Source organism: Hippocampus guttulatus, chromosome 18 (assembly GCF_054856545.1).
Source record: "Hippocampus guttulatus isolate MCC_2025c chromosome 18, RoL_Hgut_1.0, whole genome shotgun sequence".
Taxonomy (NCBI): Eukaryota; Metazoa; Chordata; class Actinopteri; order Syngnathiformes; family Syngnathidae; genus Hippocampus; species Hippocampus guttulatus.
The window spans coordinates 9,996,454-10,014,289 of record NC_141278.1 but is presented as its reverse complement, the minus strand read 5'-3'; the positions used below and the strand labels follow the sequence as shown (position 1 = coordinate 10,014,289).

Here is a 17,836-nt window from a genome sequence, read left to right as displayed (position 1 = left end):
AGAATTTTGTCATTCAAACTTGCCGCCATGCTCTATCAACACACAACAACAAAAAACTCAAATTTGTTGTCAACCTGCATCCTCTGTCCATCATCGAGGACTTGATTAAAAAAACATGGTAGTGATGGGATAAAATCTTTTTATGGACCCCTGAAAATAGCTACAATGACCCTATAATGTCTGCTTCAAACCAATATGGCCGACTTTCCGTGTCTTTTCTGGCACGGCTTCTTTCGACTTTTTTTGTGGGTCTATTCACGAGAAGCACGTTGAGCAAATTTGTTGCTGCGGAGTCTAACTATGTCGTCAGGTGCTGAAATGTCAAAAAATATTTGTCCGTGCTCTTCCCTTGTGGATTTTCACCCCTGAAGGACTCCTGGGAATGGCTCCAATTGACCTAGAATGCCCGACCTCCGATGTATTTTTAGGCATGGCCTTTTGAGACTTTTTTTGCGGGTCTGGGCATGATAAACGCCAGGCTACCAAGTCAAACTGCATTCAGGGCCCCCTAAAAAATCCCTGTCCGTGCGCTGACCACAAGAAATGGGTTAATTGGGCCTAAAATGGCTGCTTCGGTCCAAAATGGCTGACTTCCTGTGTCTTTTCACTGGCTTTTGTCGTGCTAGGTGCTGCTGTTTTGCTTAGCAAAAGAGTTCAAGTGGACTCGACTGAATGCTTGAATAAGCTGCAATAAATATAATAGTTTTATCAGTTTTAGTTTTAGTTTTTTTTTTTAAATAAATGGAGTATTTGTAATGGAGAGACTCTCTGTTTCTTATGTGTTGTGTTGTATTATTTTGTTCTGTTATTATGACTTCAAGATGGCGCCGCGAGAGTGGCTGCCTTTACAGCAGCTCCAATCCTTTTTGTTCATCTACTTTCTCCCTTTCATAACTTTGCTGCTCTAAATTGGGAATTTCTCCATTGTGAGACGAAGAAAGGTTTTCTTATTCTCATTCTTATTTGTAGAGTGAAAGATAAAAACGAATTTTGCTCACTTAGCTCAACTTTTATGCAATGTAGGCAGATATTAGGATCATACACGTGTGTGTGCGTGCGTGCGTGTGTTGCGGCAACTACACTATGAGAATTAGAGAGGACCACGGAGACTTGTTAGATCAAAAGGCAGCGGATTATTACCATGCTTGCGTGGGTAGCCGTTATGTCTTTTGTTTGCGCAGAGCACTTCTGATATGCGTGTGCTTGTGTGCGTGTGTGTGTGTGTGTGTGTGTCTTTGAAGATTCCCTCTCCATGTGTGTTCCCCAAGGGCCTCTCAAAAGCCTTCTCTTCCCACTGCTAAGCACCCTCTGCCAATCGAATCCACTTGATCGTGCATGGCGGCCGTATTGGCGGTCGCGCTCGGTGACGTGTTTCTCGCACGCCGGTGAATCGCAAGCTCTATGTTGTGACATGTTGCCATGGACACCAGTGTAGAGGAAAGGGGAAGGTGGCGAGAGGGGACCGGGGTGCTCGCGATCAAAGAAGCGAGGCAGAAAATGGATTGACAATTGAGCTCCTGAAGACAGTTTGACTTGGCAACAAATGATCCCTTAAAGCCTTTAATGCCTGACCCATTAAGGAATAGCCGGAAAAATCGGATTTTTGGCAACTGAGATGTTCATTTCAAAACCCTTATAACAAAATCCACGAAAATATTTTTGCCAGATCATGTTGTTTTAGATATTTGTCGTATTTCATTTAAAAACATTATGTAGATTACATCTGAAAATAAAAAAATTGGAAAAAAAATCATATTTCAAACCTGCAGTATCAAATTTGATACAGATGATTTAATGTAATATAAAGAATGAGTTACATAATGAAAATGCATGTATCAAATATGATACAAATGGCGTTATAGGGTTAAAAAGTTGTTGTATTTATTACTAATTTGTGTACCTGTTTTGTTTGGGGGGGTGGGGGGTTCTCCCCCCTATTTCGTATGGTTGCTTGCTCGACATTAGTTACAGTATCTGTCGGTCATTGTTTATTTTGTTTTGCCTTTCTATATTTTACCTTAATGAGTCATTTGGACCTTGGTATGTTTTTATTGTATTAAGTTGAGGACCACGGAACGACTAATGACCACTTTGTGGAAGCCACTGGGGATCCTAATAAAGAATAAATCCATCCAAGCATCCATTTTGTGATCCGCTAATCCTCACAAGGGTCGCGGTTGGAGCCTATCTCAGCTGTCTTCGGACACCCTGAACCGGTTGCCAGCCAATCGCAGGGCACACGTAGACAAAACAACCTTTCGCTCTCACACTCACACCAAGGGACAATTTAGTGTGTTCCATTAACCTGCCATGCATGTTTTTGGAATATGGGAGTAAACTGGAGTACCCGGAGAAAACCCACACAGGCATGGGGAGCACATGCAAACTCCCGCCCTCCTTCCACGTTCACTTTCATTTTGAAATCTTATCTATCCACTGTCTTGCCTCATGGCCGTCCGTGTATGTGTACTTAGACATTTTTTTTCAATCAGAGCGCTGAACTTTGCACTTAAAGTAATCACTAACGGCTGGCAGGCAAGTTATGCAACCCAAAACGTACGGCGGTCACCTCTTTGCGTGTCAAACATCAGCTGTGCAACGAATGAAGATGACTGACATGATGGCCCATCTGAAATAAAGCGAGAAGACTGCTCAGAGGGCACGCCGGCGTCTTTGCGGGTGTCGGCCTTACGAACTGGAGCCTTCGCCGCCAGCGTCCTTCTATGTGCAGCCACACCCGCACGAGCGTGCGCGCAGAATTGCTGAGTCAAAGGAAAACTTTGTGTGCGCGTTCACAGGTGTGATGACAAAAGAGTCACATTGACTGGCAGTTGACAAAAAACAAAACATTCATTCCAATTACATCAATTGGCCTTTTTTTATTTTTTATTTTACAATGTATTTCTTTTGTTCTTTTATTCTCAATGATTAATTTTGTTTGAGTTTTTGGAACAGCATCAGTGGGATTGTGTCGAATTTGTAATCTTGAGATTTAAAGTTGGAAGGATGAGCTGCTGGGCTGACGTGGAAAGTGCCGCAGTTAATTTTGGGTGGTGGGAAAATAATAGTTTGAGGGTTTTCCTTCTAGTTCATTTCGACTTTTTTTTTCCGGGTCTAATTAGTTTTTACAGTAGGTTTACTGATGCTTCTTTTTTTTGAAAATGCTTTATTTTGATTTTGTTTTTATAACGGTAGTTTTAGTATTCGTTTTGATGTTTTGTTTAGAGTATTTGTAGAGTGCAAGATTTAAGTATTGCGGAACAAAATCAACTGACTGTCATCCTTCTGGATGAATGTACAGCACTACCAAAATCAATTTCAAGCAATTTCAAATCAGCCCTGAAACATCTTGCGTAATATTATTTGGCAATTTGGATATTTTTCTTCGACTTCTACTTAACGTAAAATGTTCTCACTTTTTTTTGGTATTTTCTTTGATTTTATTTCATTAACGACATTTTTTTTTTTTTAGTTTTAGTTCTAGTTTAGTTTTTGTTGGACAGTTGGTTTTCGTAAACTTTAATAAGCTTGGCAAGCAAGGCGAGCTTTGGTTGCTGACGGACGTTCAGCCTTCACTTTCAAGATCCTCTTATTTGTTTTCAAATCTCTGAATAATCTCGCGCCACTTTACCTCTCCGAGCTCATCCGCTCCCACACACCTGCCCGGCGCCTCAGGTCTGCGGACCAGACATTATTGGAGGTACCGAGAACTAGGCTGACGCTCAGAGGGGATCGAGCCTTTTCTGTTGCTGGTCCCTCTCTCTGGAATGACCTCCCACTGAACATTCGGCAAGCCTCCTCGCTGCCCATCTTTAAAATCCGCCTCAAAACTCACTTGTATTCTTTGGCATTCGACTCAGCATGACTTAGATTTGTTCTTGGTTTTACTGTTTGGTGCTTTCTACCGCCTTTATTACCGATTTGTCTTACTGTTTATTGTGCATGTTAAATTGCTCCATGTACAGCACTTTGTATGCAGCGATGGCTGTTTGAAAGTGAAATATAAATACTGTTGACTTGACTTTCGGAAGCTCACCCAAAGACCAAAGTGTCAACTTGGAGATGTCCCTCAGTAGGCCACACCCCTTTTAATGATTGGATGGACTTTTTTTTCCGTTCCAATGGGGAATTAGTGTCCAAGTAAACATGGTTTTGTGTTTCTTCTTCTTCAGGGAATGTTGGCAGGCCCTGAAGGCGGACACATTTGGACCCGCGGCGCCGTAGGCCAGCAGAACGCTTGCCCTCCACCCGCATCAAGAAACCAAGGCGGCGCAATAAGCTCCGCCTCTTCCTCCATGTAGATCTACGTCCTCCACTGAGGTGCCATCTCTTTGTAGCCGTCTTGTTGTCAAAGCAGCCTGCTTCCTTATTATTATGGAGGGGGGTTTTATACCGTGGGCCGGGAGAGTTCCTTCGAAGGATCGAAATATCGGGAGTCGGCAATGAGTGATTCTCTTCTCTTCTCCTGTTCCCTTCCCATTTCTTTTGTCCTCGTTTCTCTTTTTGTCCACGTCCCTCTCCACTCCTCACTCCTCTTGACCAGCGGTGTCAAACTCATTTCACATTGTGGGCCACATATGGACTCTGTAGATGTCAAGTGGGCCAAACCATTAACATGAAACCATACTGTGCAGTGAATCACCAAAATCTCATCTCTTTCCATTGTTTTGGTCTCAGGAAGCATTGATTTGGCACTTTCATATCATTTGCTGCGTTGGGTCTATCTCGGTGACAGACTGAGACTGCTGTTTTCTTCCCCGATCAAAACAATGTCGTCTTCTACTGTGATCAAAACAGTGTGCCCCCTAGCGGATAATCCACGAATTGCATTTTATTGAAAATATTCCTTCTGTGTCTTCAATGGATTTTTTGTTTCACTTTTAAATGATCCCGCGGGCCGGATCGAACCTCCTTGGGGGCCGGTTCCGGGCCGCGGGCCGTATGTTTGACACCACTGCTCTTGATCCTATGGCGGCTTGTCTCCTGTCGCCTCATCACCCGTGAGCATCCCTCTTCATCCTCTCACCTCCTTCTCCTCTCTCCATTTCACCCTCTTCTGCATCCGCCCCCTTTGAACCTCCTCATTAAAGCTCGCTCACATTTTTGTAGACAAAAAAAAAAAAAAGAAAAGTCATCCTCAGGGCATGTTTGCAAATTCTGCTTTGATTTTCATATTCCCCAACTGGGCTGCGAGAATCCGCCAGAACAGAGTGCGTTCGCTGGCGTCTCTTTATTTGAAGTGTAAATGGCGAGCAACCACGCCCACCGTTTCTCTCTCGGGCGGAGACGGTAGCCGGCGATGACAATAATTCCCAATGAATCCCGGCGGCCTTCCCCACAGTAAGCCTCCTTGATATGCTTTGCGGCTGTCAGCACTGGTGCGAATCGACTCGGCGTGTCACGTCAAAGCCGAGCTTGTCTCATTTCAGTTGACATCAGACCGGGTGCACCCCAGCCCCAAAATAGTGTTGGAAGTGGGTCAGGAGTGCATGTATGCTTTTGTGTCAGCCCGCCGAGTCGCACTGAATCACCGACAGCAACGTTTGTTTTGTACACAGCTTGGCTGTGTGTGCGTGTGCGCGTGCATGTGTGTGTGTGTGTGTGTGTGTGTGTGTGCACTGCTCACAGGACTGTTTTTGCTGACATGCAATGCGTATTTGGAAGCGAAATGTAAGATGTCAAATGGAAAGTGGAGAAAGACATGTGACCCCCGCGGGTCATAAATCATTCGTTACTTAGGCATATGTAAAAGCATCAAGGAGTGTCTTCTCCGTTCCAATGTTTGGCAGGATACTTGATAAAGTTTCAATGTGGAGCAACTGGATTGTCGGAGCGGGCTCATAATTCCTGCAAAACTAAAGTTTAAAGTCTAAAAAGTCTCCAGTGGATAGAAAATGTCCGACTGGGTCCTCGTGGCAATTTTCCATGCCGCTACAACGAGGCACTCGAAAGCAGCTTTTGCTAGCGCGAAGCCTCTGCCCACATGCCGGTTGTCATGTTGAACTTTTTTTTTTCTTCCTCCTTCTTCCCCTGATGTGCGCACACTCAGGACCGACAATGATGCGCTCTAAAACGGCCATCCAAGTGGACGATCTGAATCCAACTCCTTACATTACTTGTGGATGGAAAAAAAATGGTCATATTGGAGAATTGTGTTACTCGCGTCTTTAATGCTAATTAAAGCGTCTTAGACATTGCATTGAGTGTGTGTGTGTGTGTGTGTGTGTGAAAGAAGGGGGGGGGCGGAGTCGCTCAACTTAAAATAGCTTCTCCTCGCCATGGCAACAACGGCTGACTTCTTGATCGAGTGGAATCTCTCGTCACCGTATTCCCAGTGTGTGTTTCTTCCGAGCATTAATGGCGAGATGCGTCTTGTTTGTTTGCGTCGCCACGGAAACATGCCGGATACGTCTTCCGCTCAGGCTGATGATGAATGTGTCGACACATCACCTCACAGCTTGGAGGGAGGAAGGAACACCTGATTGAGGCAATGTCTTGTTGTCAGGTTTTTATTCAGGGCTCGCTCGGTTCCTTTTTGAAAAATCGAGCTACCCAAAGCTTGTGTCACTTAGTAACATAAAATTTGGTAGACTGCGTGTCCGTCATGTGTAGACCCACAAAAATGTCTCGCGAAGCAATCGCGGGAAAGACACAGGAAGTCTGCCATTTTGGTTCAGTAGCACCCGCCCAAATTATTTTTTAAAATGCAGCCCCTGAATCCGGTTTTAATTGGAAACGTGGAATTTGGTGGGCATGTCGATCATGACTTAGAGGCCCAAAAAAAGTCTCGAGACCAGGGCTGTATAAGTCATTTTTGTCACGGGCCACTTTGAAGTGAAGTCTTCCCTCGGAGGGCCGCTACGACAGTGAAACCAAATAAACCAAAATCGTCTCAGCGTATCATTACTTCTACACAACAAATGAATGGCTTGCTAGTTTTGAAATCACTCAAGTCAACTACAGTCATACCTCGGTTTTCGACCATAATCCGTTCCAGAAGGCTGTTCGAAAAACCGATTTGTTCGAAAACCGAAACCACGCTCTTTAAAAAAAAAAAAAAAAAAATTATTCAACACGTCTGTTCACAATGGAACGCTATATGAGGAAGCGTCACTTCCTCGTCTAACCGAGAGCGTCACTTTCTCGTGTAAGGAAGGAAGTCAAGTGACGCATTCAAGTGCGCTCAGTTTGTTCGAGAACCGAACAATCATCCGAGGCATGAAAAATTCGAATTTTTTGGTCGAAAACCGATTTGGTCGAGAACAGAGACGTTCGAAAACCGAGGTTTGACTGTATATAGTTAATTCAAATAAGGGCAAACGGGGTAACAAAATTACCCCAAGACCCCCCAAATTACCCCAACGTTATTTATTAAACATGACAATTTGAAATTTCAATACCGATTTTAGCAAGCATCATGGAAGTTGACATCCATGATTTGCTTTCGCGGGGCACATAAAATGACAAGGCGGGACGGATCTGGCCCCGGGGCCTTGACTTTGACACCCGTGTTCTAGTTGTATTGGTTGAAAGGAGTAATTTGAGGTTGTTTGCACCATCCTAAACTTCATTTTAATTCAGTCCCTGAAGCCAGTCTCACTTCAAAACATCAAAATTGATGAGTCTACCCACATAAAAAGTCTCCCGAAGCCACAAGCTCAAAGACACGGAACATCCGCCATCTTTCTTTGAAACGGGCATTTTAGGTTCCTTTTTTGCCCTTTATCAGGAGTTCCTCAGCCCCCCCCCCCATTTAAAAAAAAAAATTCATACCCTGAATTGAATTTGACACTGGATCGTTGAGTTGGCGTACCCCAAAACAAAGCGCACAGGCTGCCCACCGCTTCTCTTTCAACTCACTGGATCCATGAACTCTGCAACCCAGCCGCTTGTTGGCGACGCTGTTACTATTTCTAGCTGCCGGGTAGACACGCACCCACACACACGTCGACGTACGGTGTGTGCAGCGAGCTGCAGCGGGAGTTTCATTTCGCCAGATGGTGGAGCCGCCCACTCGCTGCCAGTTGTTATACAATATGGATTGTATAACAGGCACAGAGCAACAGGCCCCCCTGTGTGTGCACGTGCATGTCAACGCACGCACGCACACACACACACGGTGAACTCATCCATCCTGTTTTGTGTACGCAGGATCTGCAGGCGCAGGATTTATCTGCTTTTTAGGCAGAACCCTGCAAAGGTGGGAGAACACGACACGTATTTCGCTGTCATAAACGGTCGGAGGCAGCCCGCCGGAGTACGCTGCGGTTGTCTGCGAGCGTTCGTTTCTAGTTGTTTTGACGAGATGCTGACAAGAAAAATACAGCCTGTCAAGCCGGTTTTGCTTTAGAGAGTTTGTGTGTGTGTGTGTGTGTGTGTGTGTGTGCGTGTGCGTGTGAAGCTATAAATGTTTGTTGCAGGGCGGCATGCACTCGGGAATGGCGTTCAAATACTTTCTTTCTCAATAATGCAAAGATTCCTTATGAAACAGATGTCTTGACCAAAAAAAAAAAAAAAAAAACATTCAAAATCTCATTTTTATGTAGTATCTCAAAAAAAAATTGGGAAAAATGCAGATGTAATATGTCATAATAAAAAAATATAAAACAGTATACATATAAATATAATTCATCAAAAATATTACTTAAAATGAATATCCAGATAAATGAATGATGAACATAATGCAATTTCACCCCCCCCCCAAAAAAAAATATATACAGTATATATATAATTTTTATTTGAAGGAAACCTGAAACCTGCGCAACCAACCACTATTTAAATTTCAAGACATCGTCTGCATTTGTATGACATCATCGTTTAGCACGCTTGTCTCTGACCTTGTCGGAATGTGTGAGATGAGATCACCCTCTCACATTATGCTCGTGGCAGGAAGCCGGCAGCCAGCGCCCTGCTCCCGTGATGATGTCACCCCTTTCTCGCACTTGCACCCGCGCACACACACACGCCAATCGATGCATTGGCGGAGTCGTTCGCAGCAGCAGCGCTCAGCAGCCGGCCGGGCCTGCGGCACACGTCACTGGCCGAGGTTACTCAAGGTCGTTGGTTGCCTCACTCTGTCAGTCAGTCAGTCACTCACTCACTCCAACACACACGCGCACTCGCAGTTGGCAGTAGTTTTCCTGTATTTCCATTTTATTAGCAGCAGGATAACATCGATGCTGGGAATGTCGAAACGTCACACTTGACTTGCTTGGCAAAGGTGCTGCTGCTTTGGTTAGCAACAAAGTTCAAACAGGACACCACTGAGATTTTTTCGGGGCTTGAAAATATGAATGTGTCTTTTTTTTTTTTTTTTTTTTTTAATTTACCAAAAATTTGTTCAAATAACAAAATGATTTTTGGGGAAAAACAAACATTGAAAGAAATGTGCCTGTATAAGAAATATAAGAAATGTATAATATTGACCCTTTAATGCACCAATAATGATAACTTGTAACATGATAAGGTGTCCACTGTAGTAACCGCTGTCCCTGAAAGGGTTACTTAAATTGTTTGGTAAAAACCATTAACAAATGTTCAAAAACAGAGAAATGAAAAGAATTTAAATAATTTAAATTTTTATTATAAAAAGTGATTTAAAAAAGGCTTAAAATTAATTTCATCCAGTGAGAAATGGTGCACAAAATTGTTGACAAAATAAGGTTTTGTTTCATTTCCCAAAATGATTTTTCTTCTCTTTACAAAAAAACCCCTATTTTATCCAGAAAATAAAATGCAACTATAATTTACTGAAAAAGTATAAATGTATTTTTTTTTTAATTATTACTACCGGTACATAAGCATTTTTTTGTCAAAAAAGAAGGGAAAAAAAAAAGACTGTTTCCTATTTTTCCATTGGTGAAAAAAAACAATAGTGTGACTTTTCTCCTCCTCACCTGCGGAAGGAATGGCAGTTAGGCCAAAAAGTCGGACTGCGGTGGAAGAAGGCATTTCCTGCAAGTTACAAGCACACGCACACACCAAGCAAACAGCTGGCTGACACGACGTCAGCCTGCAAAGCATTCTTGGTATCCACCATGGAGTCCTTTGACTCCTCGGTCAAGAAACGGCCCCGTTTTTGTGAAGGCGGCACACGTACAACCAATCTCATGTGGAGAATGTCTTTTTGGAGGTGTGTTCAGTCACCTTTCGTGTCCTCCAGCCTATGCTGACACAACGTGGGACATCTGTTATCATTTCCCGGCGCAGTTTTGGAATCAAATCCTTCATGTCGCATCCTCGCTCTCTCTCTCTCTCTTTCTCTACCCCCCCCCCCCCCACCCCCCTGCTGCGTCCCGGCGACTGACTCAGTGTTGTCCTCCCAGTGAGTTCCTCTTCTCCGCCACCATCTGTTTCGCTCTCTCACCCGCTTTCTTTTTCTTTTTTTTTTCTCCGCTTTGTCTTTCGCTCCATCTGTGCGGCCACCCATCGCGCAGTCTCCACTTTCGTGCCCACTTTGAAACGCCGCACCCCCAAAACGGCACAAAAATGAAAAGTACAAAAATATGTCAGTCGTTAAAAAATGTAAAATACCGGATTGTATACGTTGTCCATCTTATTGTTTAAAAAAAGCTAATATATGAATGTGCGACATATTCTCGGATATCCCCCACCCCAAATTAAGCGAACAAAATATATCAATATTCGCTGAAATGTGATAATATAAAAAAAATTATCTGTCACAAAAAATGCAAAATAAGCATCTGATGTCATCTGGTCCGTATAAACGCTTTGGTGCCATGTTTTCAGCATCTCAAGCACCTTTCACACTGCAAATCCTCCATCATTGTCATGCTCGAGCCTTAAATCACAGCCACGAAAAATTCCTCCCATAAAGTTTGTCTTTTCTTCTTCTTCTCTCAGTGCGTTCGGGGCGCGTGTCTGGAGGCGCTCGTCAATGGGTCGCGGCACCTGCTGACCGACCGCGGCTTGTTGAAGGCGCTTGCCTCGAATGAGGTGAGCACTCGCGTCGTGTTTTGTTCTTCTGATATCAGCACGTACAATATATACTGTATATATATATATATTTAATGTAATTAAGAAAATCATCATGGAGCACACCAAATATCACATATCATATTGTTGTTTTATTTGATCTGATTAAGTACGCCAGATATCGGCGTGTATCCTTGTATATCGCAAGAAAGTGCTGATATCAACATGTATCATTGTTTCATATCCACTCTAGTTAATGAGACCAAATATTGACATGTATCATTTTTTTCAAACTCGATACTGATGTACTGTACATCAACATGTGTCTATTTTATTTTATATTATTATTATTATTTTTAATCACTGAGGAGACCAGAAATCAACCCGTATCATTATTCCCGTCTCCTTCATCAGATACTGATACGTGACGATAACCCAAATGTAAAATCGTGAAGAAAAAAAATGTAATTGCAGTAGAAAGTAAACGAGGCGTTTTGTAAATCAAACATCAGCATTCAATTTCGACAGGTCCAGTGTTAGTTTTGGGACTGGTTGACGCAGGGCCAGTAAAAAAAAACAACAATTTGGTAATCTTACTGTACTGCATTATAATTACACCAAATCTGTGAAAAGATACCTGATGTGTTCTTTTACTGTATCCTCCATTATCAAAGGGTGGGACAAAAAATTTGACGTGTTCCCCTACTTGAATAATTAATGTGGCACTGCTTCTTTTAAGTTGAACTTTGACTCTCCCCTTTTTCTCTTGAGGGGTAATCTGTTTCAATATTATTGACAAGGGGGGCATTGCTTTCTGATGTCTTTGTGAAGTGAGACGATTAAACGCAACCAACACAAGAAATCCTGCTGCGCGTCATCAATATTCTTAAAGCACAACGCAGTCAGACACCAGCAGTTACATTTACCTTCATTTTGTTTTTATTGTTATTATTCTGCCGTGGCAACGCACGGCATCCATCACACAAACGCAAACAATACTCCGAGTCGTCATTAACCGTGATGGAGAATCAAACACAATCTTCAAATCTGCTCACTTGCCTCGCGGGCACTGAAAACCCACTTCAAGGAAAACAAGCTTTTGTGGTCTTTGTGGGCTCGTTTTCTTTTTTTTTTGCGTTGGAAGACGTGTTGCACGTTCACTAGCAACGTCCTCAGCGTGTGGCTGCGCGTGTGTGCGAGTCGGTGCTATACTTGGCTGCTCGGGGATGTCTTGGCTCCTCCGTGGATGGGGAAAGTGCTCTCGGCGTTGCATTGCGTGCATTGTGTGGAAATACAACAACAACACACCGGCCTGCTTGGCATGGCAGGATCCTCCCTCCCAATTGCGATACACGCCGATACCAATGACGGTTTCCTTAATTAGGTGGAAAACGCAAGTGTGTATGTCAATGCTGAGGAAAATTGTCTGATCGCTTTAGGTACAAGAATATTTGAAAGGATGGATAGATACTGTTGCGATCTGGCCTCCTTAAATCATTAAAAACAATGATACATGTCGATTTCTAGCTTCCTTATTTACTACGATGGCCTCCTTAATCAGATTAAATCCAGTTACTCTATACGATCAATGTCGATACCAAAAAAAAAAAAAAGATCTGTTTGAGACAATGATACATGCCGATACCAGCGTTGTACGTGGATATCTGGTGCCCTGAATCATATCTTGCATGTTGATATCAAGATATTTTAGTTTTAAGGCTTAAAAACAATGTCAATATCAATGACACATGTTGATACATTGATACATGTCGATATCATGTTTTCTTCAATACATTATAACTCGCATACAAAAATTCAATATGTTATGTGTTTCCTTGTGGAAGTGTTTTGTGCAATCACTTTTGTTGCGCCGTCGTGCCGCCGAGGAAATTGCTCAATTTGTCGCTCCACTGTGCTTATTCATCATGCCGAAACCTGTGGTGTTTGTCAACGTTGTCGCATTAGCAGCCTCGCCTGTCCACGCTGAGCGCCGTATTCAGTACAACTCCAGCATTTGTTTTTCTGCCATTTTACTGCCATTGGGACATGGCAGGTAGATTCCAGTTTGTTCATGACACAAAACTGGGACAGTCTTTCAGTCAGATGGTATCAACGGCGCTACATGGCCGCCACCTTTTTTGCACCTTGAATGCGTGATGGACAAACGATGAAAAGGTTGAATAGTGGAGTGTAAAAATCAGAAAGAAAAAAAAACAGTATTACCACTAAAAGTAATACATAAACATTTTACATAAGAATGTCATGTAAAAATAAAGACAAAAATGTTTTTTGAAAACATTTTTTGCAGCAAATAAAAACAAAATAAGGCGGCCCGGTAGTCCAGTGGTTAGCACGTCGACTTCACGGTGCAGAGGTACCGGGTTCGATTCCAGCTCCGGCCTCCCTGTGTGGAGTTTGCATGTTCTCCCCGGGCCTGCGTGGGTTTTCTCCGGGTGCTCCGGTTTCCTCCCACATTCCAAAAACATGCATGGCAGGCTGATTGGACGCGCTAAATTGTCCCTAGGTGTGAGTGCGGGCGTGCATGGTTGTTTGTCTCTGTGTGCCCTGCGATTGGCTGGCAACCAATTCGGGGTGTCCCCCGCCTACTGCCCGAAGACAGCTGGGATAGCCTCCAGCACCCCCCGCGACCCTAGTGAGGATGAAGCGGTTCGGAAGATGAATGAATGAATGAATCAAAACAAAATGTTGGTTCAAAAATATCCACTGAAAATTTTAGGGATTTAAAAAAAAACACTATTAGAAATTAATACTGTGCAAAGATATTAGCCCTTTCAGGGACAGCGGTTGCTACAGTGGACATCTTATCATGTTATCAGGTTATTAATCGATTTTAAAATAAAATACACAAATCCACTAATACAAAATCTGAGATGAAAAAATTGCATCCAAAGTTTTTTTAAAAATGGCCCAAAAAGCATTTGAGAAAATGCCAAAAGAATACAGAATAGTGGACACCAAATACAAAAATGCCAGACGAAAAATACAAAATCAAAAATACTGAAATATTGGCTAAGATATTGGAATCAGCAAGCGATAGCCTACAAAGTAATGTGTCATATCTTTGTTTTCTCCTCATGTCAAATGAATACAACTGAATGACATCACGATGATGTCATGGCCTAATGGACACACATGCATCCTTTGTCTTTGCGCAAACGCGCCCATGTCATTGTATTGGACTTTAGCCTGCATGTGGCTGCCGCTCTTGTTTGTGCGTGCTCTGTGGGATTACAGCGCAAGAGAGGAGTTTAGTGGTGATTTGCCCATCCCTTCCACTCCCTCCCAAATCCTCACACGCACTCATTTGTGTGTGCGTGTAGGCTATTTGTGAATGGGGCCCTGTGGCCTGGCAGTCTCTGGAGTATTTGGGCGAGATGAAATTAAAAGACAAAAGGAGTCAAAGTAAAAGTGCGAGGTGTTAGCCGAGTGTATGCGGCGGCCTTCTGTTCAGCGAGTGCACGCTGATGACACGATTACGTAGCTGTTTAGACGCTGCGCTGGACGATGGCGTGCAGGTATGGCGACGGCCGCTCGTAATGGCGCTGCATTTTTCTCTTTGCACACGGTTATGCTACTCTTATGATACGGCGACAGTGATATCGACTAAAAAAAAAGACTTATTTGGAGCGGCAATTTTTATTTTTTTTGTCTGTCCGTCTTGGCCTCCTTTATTGATGAACAACAACAATATGTCTTTCTGGTCTCCTTCATTATCAAAAAAACAACCAAAAAAAAACCAACGATACATGGTGATACCATTGATACGTGTCAATATTTGATCTAGTTAATTGGATGGAAAAGCAATGATACATGTCGAAGTCTGTTTCTGTTTTGAACAACGCCACCCATACATATCGATACGATTGTTGGTATCCTTAATTTGATTAAAATAATGCTACATGTCAATACCGATACTAAATGTTGACCCAATGGCTCTTTGGTCATACCTGGCTCCTTAATTGCATAAAACTGATACATGCTCAAAGCCATGATACATGTCGATGTCTGGTTCCCTTCATGAGAAATAAAACAACTAATACATCGATAACGATACACGCTGATATCTGCTTGTTTGAGACAAACCAATGATCCATGACTTTGATTCCAGCGATGTGTGTCGATATCAACGATACTTGTGGAAGTTTGGTGTCCTTAATTACATAAACGATGCAGGTCAATAATAGCGATGCATGTTGAGAGCTGATCTCTGTAATTGGGTACAAATGACAAGACATGTCCATAGCGAAACAAAATTTGGAGCTGAGTGATGTATGTCGCCACCTGGCTCGTTAATTACATAAAACCCGCACGGCCAACAGTACATTGTTTTGTGTCCTTAATTTGATCAATAAAAAATTTTCATGGCAATACCGAGATGCATGTCGGAAGCTGGGCACACCCGTGTGCGCGGTTGTATCTTAAGGCAATGTGTGAAAGTGTTTCCTTCATGACTGAGCGAGACGGTTGTCATGACGTAAGGAACGGGAAGTCGTCGTTGTGAAATGGCACTTCCTCCAGAGCTGGAGTAAAATACCAGTCAGTTTTCTGCGCGTGATTATGACAGTCAGCCAGCAAGTCGAAACCCCCCCCCCCCAAAAAACTAAATAGGAAGTGCTGAATTTTGTGCCTGCCCCTCCGGTGCGAATTCGTGGAAGTGGGTCATTTGAATTTGGACACCAAGTGATCCATCCTGTCATCTAGTGGTTGACGGGAGCAAGTGCACAACTGCAAACAAATGTTTTCATTGCAGCTCTGACTTTTCATGTCGTGCTTTTCCTACTTCCATTCATCGTTTGGACTATTCTCACAGCATTTCTGCATGCAGAGGGAAAATCTCCCACCGTCGAAGGTCGGCTCGGTCAGACAAAAACCAACCAAAAAAAAAATCGACGATGCTTGTCGATATGACGATGCCAGCGTTGCTGTCTACATGCTGGCTGGCGCACGGACTAATATCCACTCTCACGTACTCCCTAATCCGCTCACCCTTCTTTCGCGTGCCCTCGTCCAAGCACAAAACCTTCATCCCTTCTCCTCCTCCGCCTCCTCCTCTTCCTCAGCGCATTGGCCGTCCACTGCACATCCATCCTCCGTCATTGCCTTTCTCTGCTTGTAAGCGTTCTCCGGGCCTGAAGCCAGCTGGCATGTGTGGGGTTTTTTTTTTTTTTTTTTTGGAATGAGTGCGTGTGCGCGTGCCACAAGTCAACCTTTCACAACCAAACTTCTTTATAGTGCGGACTTTTTTTCTTCACTATAGTACATCTTGCAAATTGTCTGTGTGTGCGCGCTTGTGTTGTCTCGCCACCCTTGACATGCAGCCTTTTTTTATTCCAAGGACGTCCTTCTTTGGGACATTTTCGCTGTGTGTGCGTGTGTACAGTCTATGTGTGTTGGGCACTCATTCAAGCCATTGCGTAATAAGCTTCGGTGCCCCGCATACGGGACTCCCTCCCCGTGGGCGTGTGCAAGTTTGCGCGACCACTTTTTGCACGTTGTGTGCATGCAAGCACGTGTGTGTGTGTGTGTGTGTGTGTGTGTGTGTGTGTGTGTGTGTGTAAGTATCAGAGAGATTATTTGTGTCTCAGAGCAAGGGAGCTCCTTCCTCGCTGTCTGGATTTAGCCAAGCTGACTCAGACGGGTTTGTGTGTCATTTTGTGTGTGTGTGTGTGTGTGTGTGTGTGTGTGTGTGTGTGTGTGTGTAGTGTAAGAGGAAGTGTCAGAGAATGACTATAGTGTGTGGCGTAAAAGAGAGAAGAGAGATGGAGTGAGAGGGGGCGACCTGTGGTGAGTACAGACCAGTGTGTGTGTGTGTGTGTGTGTGTGTGTGTTCTTGTTTTTGTGTGTACATTTTGATATTTCATTATTGATTTTGGTTATTTTGTGTGTGTGTGTGCATGTAATTAGTACGCGTGTACTTGGTCTGTCCTACTTTCTGTCTCACAATTGGGCCTCTCAGTCGTGTGTTGCTGAAGGCTACAAAAACAACACGCAACAACACCGAAAAGTGCAAGTCATCCAACTTTTTTTTTTTTCCCCCATTTGCTAGCAATCCGTGTCGCTATCGGGTCCAGATAATTCCATGAAAAAAAAAAAAATATCCACGCAAGACAGGCCATTTGTTCAAGTCTCCTTAATGGTATAAAAAGCAGTGATACGGCTCGATACCAGTTCAGACATGTTGATATCGGGTCTCCATAACTGGATGATAAGAACCGCTCGGTGTCGATACCAAGCCAACATATTGATATCTTCTCTGGAGTCCCCCAAAATAGAGATTTACACATTATACAAACAACTAGACTGTGAACGTCGGACTTGACTCTCTTCTCTGGCCGGACTAAATTTAACTGTGAATCATTGGACTTTAATCACCCTTGTGATAGTGACTACGTGCACACCCACACACGCGCTCATCTGAGACATGCATTATCGCCACATCCTAGTAGCGTTGCTGCATTACTGTTTCACAATGTTACAGATTTTTCCTGATGTAGCGTCACCCAATTTCTAGGACAGTGGTTCTTAACCTGGGTTCATCTGCCATGGAGGTTAAGACACACCCGACTCAAGATGTCAATTAGTTATGACACGACCGCTTGGCCATCGCTGACTGCAGATGATCACATGACATTGCTTGTCCAATCAGTGCTGCGGGAAATTTTGTTCGCTCAGTAGTCAACGTGTAACTGTCGTCATAGTATGTCCTAAAATTAAAAAAAACAACAACAACTTATGTCTTGAAATTTTATTGACTTTTTTCTGTTTTAATAAATGTTTTTTTAATTTCTTGAATTTGTAAAAAAAAAAAATCAGATTTTTATTTTTCACTAATGAAGGGTTCGGTCAATGTGCAAATAAACTGGTTGGGTTCAGTACCTCT

The 17,836-nt window shown here is 43.3% G+C and overlaps 1 protein-coding gene across 3 annotated transcripts in view; it reads left to right on the top strand.

Annotated features, from left to right (window-relative positions):
- Window positions 1–17,836, top strand: part of atxn1a (ataxin 1a) — a 43,636-nt gene that overhangs the window by 11,902 nt on the left and 13,898 nt on the right. Inside the window, exons 2-3 of one of the 3 annotated variants that reach the window (XM_086136432.1) lie at window positions 4,173–4,320; window positions 10,864–10,956. The gene's annotated coding sequence lies outside the window, so the exon portion shown is untranslated. Of the gene's footprint in view, window positions 1–4,172; window positions 4,321–10,863; window positions 10,957–15,596; window positions 16,741–17,836 lie in introns of those variants that run through there. The other 2 variants (XM_086136433.1, XM_086136434.1) reach the window with 2 other exon arrangements.